This window comes from Penaeus monodon, chromosome 7 (assembly GCF_015228065.2).
Source record: "Penaeus monodon isolate SGIC_2016 chromosome 7, NSTDA_Pmon_1, whole genome shotgun sequence".
Classification (NCBI taxonomy): Eukaryota; Metazoa; Arthropoda; class Malacostraca; order Decapoda; family Penaeidae; genus Penaeus; species Penaeus monodon.
Genome location: NC_051392.1, coordinates 691,476 through 697,160, shown reverse-complemented (window position 1 = coordinate 697,160; position 5,685 = coordinate 691,476). Strand labels below are relative to the sequence as shown.

At 30.7% G+C, this 5,685-nt stretch overlaps 1 protein-coding gene across 1 annotated transcript in view; it reads right to left on the bottom strand.

The window, feature by feature from the left end:
* Positions 1–5,685, bottom strand: part of LOC119574911 (protein Skeletor, isoforms B/C-like) — a gene marked incomplete in the record, with an annotated part of 124,790 nt that overhangs the window by 13,123 nt on the left and 105,982 nt on the right.

Here is a 5,685-nt window from a genome sequence, read left to right as displayed (position 1 = left end):
GGGCCCTTTTACGTGAAAAAAGGAAAAAAAAAAACCCACTTTTGCCAGCATGACGTCAAGTGGGTCTGAAAAGCAATTTTTGGGGGAGGTGTCGGGGTACCGCATATGCTTGGCTTTGACAGAGTTATCCAGATTCCCAATATGTGGGACCTGTTTCTTTTCCACATGTTTGAGACTGTCCCTCCTATTCCTATTTACCCTCTACCCGAGGGGCCAGAGCGAAGAGGAGTTTAAAAAGGGCTAGAGGGTTATACAAGAAGGGGAAAAGGGTTTTTTTGTGGGCGAGGGGAAATGCTGCCTTATGTATGGTTGGTTTTTGTAAGACTTAAAAATAAGCCAAAAAGTGCTTTCCATGCCCCTTTAGGAGGGGAAATTTTTTAAAAAAGTGTTCACTGCCCCCTTTTGGTGAAACGGCAGCTTTCCTCCACCCCTTCCTAGTGCTTTGGTGTTTGTCTTCAGAAAGTATTGACAAACTTTAAAAAAATTAATGGTCACATAACCACTGTGTTTTACCCAAAATAGAGGTCAACGGGAAATGGGAGAGCCATCTCTAGACAGTTAAAAAAAAATGATTGACACTTAAAAGAACCAGAAACTTCAATAAATTGACATGGGGATAATTTAAAAAAAATTGATTTTTTTAAAAATTTATTCTCTTCATTTTTTTTTAAAAATATCAGTTGATCATTTGTAATGACAATATCCCATTGACTATTCTAAAAGGATTTGTGAAGATAAAATCATATTTTTTTTGGGTTTTTGGGACTAAAAACGAACCCCCTTCACCTTTAACCTATAATTTTTTTAAAATGTTTACATTTTTTAAAATATATTTTTAGATGAAAAAAAAAATGTGTCCACCCTTTAAAAAACAGAAATCAGAGAATAGATGTATTTCCCCCTTTTCTTCAAAAAAGGGAAAACTATTTCTCATTGTTCAGGAGAGAATGCTAATTTACAATAAATGAAAATTTACCCAAATTGTCTTCTTATCGGAACCTAAATTAATTTGATAAGCTTCTTTGGGGAAAAAAGTGCAAACAGAAATTTGTGTGGGTTTGGTGAGTGACACTGCATATGGATGTGTGGGTGGTTGTGTGGTGTGTGTGTTGTGTGTTTTTGGTGTGTGTGTGTGTGTGTGTGTGTGGGTGTGTGTGTGGTAGGTGGTGTGTTGTGTGTGTGTGTGGTGTGTGGTTGCAATTTTTTGTAAATTTTATAGACCTTTTTGGGGGGTTTTGGGTGTGTTTTTTCCGTGTTTTTGGGGGTGAGAGAGACAGTCAATTTTATTTTATATTTGAAAAAGTTTTTTTCACCCAAAAACTTCTGATATATTCAGTCAATCAGTTTTTAGTTCATAAAACAATTGTTTTTAAAAATGTCACTCAATCAATGGGGCTGAATTCAACGCATAGCCGTATCTACCCCTCGCTTCCAGCCACGAGGATCCTTCATGGCGAGCCTGCAGACAGGTCCTCAGCCTATCTTAACTGCTACAGGTCTGTTCAACCTGCCCAAGCCACAACGCCCTAGGATTCCCCTAGCCTTTCCCCCATTGTTTCATGGTAAAAAACAGGCTTGGCGGAATCATACCGGGGAAAACAAGCTACGTGCCCTATAGCCTGAATTTTGGGGGTCCGAATTGTGCAAGTAACGGGCCCTATGTCGGTCCCGGTGAAAACCGTTGATTGGATAATATTCAAAATACCCCTGCTCCGTGTTTGGAGCTGTTACAAAGGCATCAAAAAAAGGACCCCCGGGGCACGGGACGCGCCCAGGTCTCATTTTCCATAAGAAAAGTATTGGGGCCTTGATGACGCGAACTTTGGTTCGTCTGATAGGTCCTTCTCGACGGAGTTCATGTCACCTGATTTTGGGAGTAGGTGATGCCACGGTAGTTGCTCATCCCGTAAACCCCCTTCCCGGGAGAGATGACCACGCCTCTCAACAGGTCCGAGAAATGGTACCGGACTGGCAGGTGGCAGTCGGCCAAACCCCTTTACCGGGACAGCATATCTTTATCCCCTTTTTGTTTGGCCCCACCTTAGGGGTTTCAGCGGGGTACTACACACGCCCGCTGCTTGTCGCCCCGTAACTTCAGTTAGAGAATAAATTCCCTTTCACGGTTCTCTTGGCCCAAAACGACTCACAAAAATCATCACCACGGGTCCTCATTTTTCTCTAAAATCACGACTTAAATAGAGTCTCAGTGTTTTTGGGACCTTAGTATAAAGAAAAAGAATATTAATTTGGGAAACTGGGATTTTTTTTTATGTTTTTGTTTTTTTTTTTGCCTTTTCAAAATTTAGGTCCCACTTTTTTTTTGTTTTTTGTTTGTTTTAGTTTTTGTCGAAGAGGGGACGATACTTCCAAACACGATAGGAAGGGGGAGTAAACCATCCTGCATTTGGGGAAAAGTTTTCAAATTTAGACAAGGGGCAGGACGGAATCGCTCGTTTTTCCAGCCCCTGCGAGGCGGACGCACGATTCCCTCCCCCTTTTGGCCTTTGATCTTCCTTAATCGGGGAATAATTAACTCTATGCCGCCGGGAAAAATGCCGTGCTCTCTCTCTTTCGCTCTTGCTCTCTCTCTCTCTCTCTCTCCCCCTCTCTCTCTCTCCCCCTCTCTCTTTCTCTCCCCCCCTCTCTCTCTCCTTTCCATCCTCTCTCTCTCTCTCCCCCCATCCTCTCTCTCTCTTCTCCCATCCTCCTCTCCCTCTCTCTCTCCTTCCTCTCTCTCTCTCCCTCTCTCCTTCTCTCCCTCTACCTCTCCTCTCTCCTCTCTCTCTCTCTCCCCTTTTCCCCTTTTTGTACACATAGATGGCTCTGCTCGTGTTTGGCCCAAAAAGGAGTAGTTAGTAGACCTGTGCCTTCCCGTTTTTAACCCTTTTCCCTTAAATTTGGGGATTTTTTTTTTTTCTTTTTTTTTTTTTTACTAAGAATAAAATCGATGGTGTAATTTTTTTAAGACATTATAACTACTAATTTTTGACTTACCAACAAATAAGCTAACGTAAAAATTTTCGTAAAACAAGGAAAAGGGTAAACAGGGGAGACAGGTAATACTCGTAAATGCTCACGGGGACTTAGTACAAGTGGAGCCATCTATGAGAAAGCTTATTAAAGGAGCTACAGTGGGCATGGCATGTACGCCCCTACCCCCGATAACATTCCGGACGAAAAAATCTTGTAAAAAGTGTGTCTCTTTTCTCGCCTTCTCCAGTTCCCGTTGTCTCTTTAAAATTTTTGACTTTTTTTTTTTTTTTTTCAATTTTTTGCCCCTTAAAATATATCCCTACCCTGTTAAATATTCCAAAAAACAGTTGTGTGTGTGTGTGTGTGTATATATATATTATTATATATATATAATATATACATTATTATATAAAACTTATATATATATATATAATATATATATATATATATTTTAAATTTTAATATATATATATATATATATATATATAAATAATATTTGGTTTTAAAAAAAATTATTATAAATAACAAAATTCTTTATTTTTATTTATATTATTTTTTTTATTTTTTTTTTTTTTTATAATATAATTAATTTAAAAAAATAAATAAAATAAATAATAATAATAATAATATTTCCAAAAAATTTTTTTTAAAAATTTTAAAAAAATTAAAATTTTTTTTTAAAATTTAAATAAAATTAAATTTAGAAAAATAAAATAATTTGTATTATTAATGGCTTTAAAATATTTAAATATATTATATATAAATATTATATATTATATATATATATATATATATATATATAATAGTATATATATTAATATATATATATATATATATTATATTAATATAATTTTTTTTTTTTTTTGGGCCCTTTTATTTTATCTATTATATTTTTTATATTTCAATATTTTATAATAATTTAAAATAAATTTAAATATTTTTTATAAATAATATATAATTTTAAAAATTTTTTTTTAAATATAGGTTTATATATATATAATAATATAATATTTTTTTTGGTTTATTTTATATTTTTTTGGGTTTATATAAAAATATATATATATATATATATAAATAATATATATATATTAAAAATATTATTATAAAATATATATATAAATTTTATATATATATAATATTATATATTTATTTAAAAAATTTTAAAATATTATATATATATAAAATATATATAATATATATAAATATAATCAGATAGAAATATAAAAAAATAATTAATATATAAATATATATAATAAATTTTATATATAAAATATATAGATAATTTAGATAATCTCATTTCTCTCCTCCTTTCTCTCTCTCTTCCTCTCTCCTCTTCTTCATCTTCTTTTTCATCTCTTCTTTCCTCTCTCTTACACAACCTATTATAAATCATATCCTATCAGACGTAGAGAGCACGGTTTTCTCAATTCCCCGAAAGTTTTTACCCCGGACTATAGTCCCAACGGAGAAAATCTTTGTTGTGTTTCGGTCCCCATCCTCAAGCTATTTGTATTTATTATTTTGATATTAAATAATTTTATTTATATATATATATATATATATATATTTTATATATATATAAAAATTTTATATATATTTTATATATATATATATATATATATAAAAAAATTTTTAAAATTTTTTTAAATTTTTTTTAAATTTTTTTAAAAAAAAAAAAAATTTTTAAATTTTTTTTTTAAAAATTTTTTAAAAAAAGGAAAAAATTTTTTTTAAATATTATTATTATTTTTAAAATTATATTATTATTTTTATTTTTTATAATTTAAATTATATTTATAAAAAAAAAAAAAATAAAAAAAATATATAATAAATATATATAAAATTTTTTTATTTTATTTAATTAATTTTTTTTTTAAAGGGGGGAATATTATTCAAAATTAAAATAATATAATATATATATTTTATATTTTATTATATAAATATAATATTATATATTATATATTATATATTAATATATATAAAATTTTGTATTATATATATATGTTTATATATAAAATTTTTAATATATATATATTAAAATATTATTTTATAATTATATATATATATATAATATATATTAATATATATATATATATTTATCCACACACACACCCACACACACTATTTTTTGGAATTTTTTAACTTTGGTAGGGGATTTTTTTTTTAAGGGCATATAATGAAAAAAAAAAAAAGTCCAAAAATTTTTAAAGAGACAACTAAACTGGAGAAAGGGGCGAGAGAAAGACACAGCTTTTTCCCAAGATGTTTCGTCCGGAATGTTATACGGGTTGGGCGTACAGCCTGCCCAAATGTGAGCTCACTTTAAAAATTGCTTTTTTCTCATGATGGCTCCCCTTGTTTCTAAGTCACCAGGCCCTTAAGATTTACCTTCTCGCCTGTTTCCCTTTTTCCCTTTATTTACGAAAAAATTTTACGTTACTTTTATTTTGTGACTAAAGTCAATTTAAAATTATGAGTTTTTAATGTCTATAAAAAAAATTCAAACCCTCGATATTTATATCCTTTGTAAAAAAAGAAAAGAAAAAAAAAAAATCCCCTTCAAGGAAAGGTTAAAACAGGAAAGGGCACAGGTCTACTAACTGACTCCTTTTTTTGGCCAAACACGAGCAGAGCCATTTTCCCTGGGGGGGGGGGGGGGGGGGGGGGGGTCAAAAAAAAAAAAAAAAAAAAAAAAAAAAAAAAAAAAAAAGG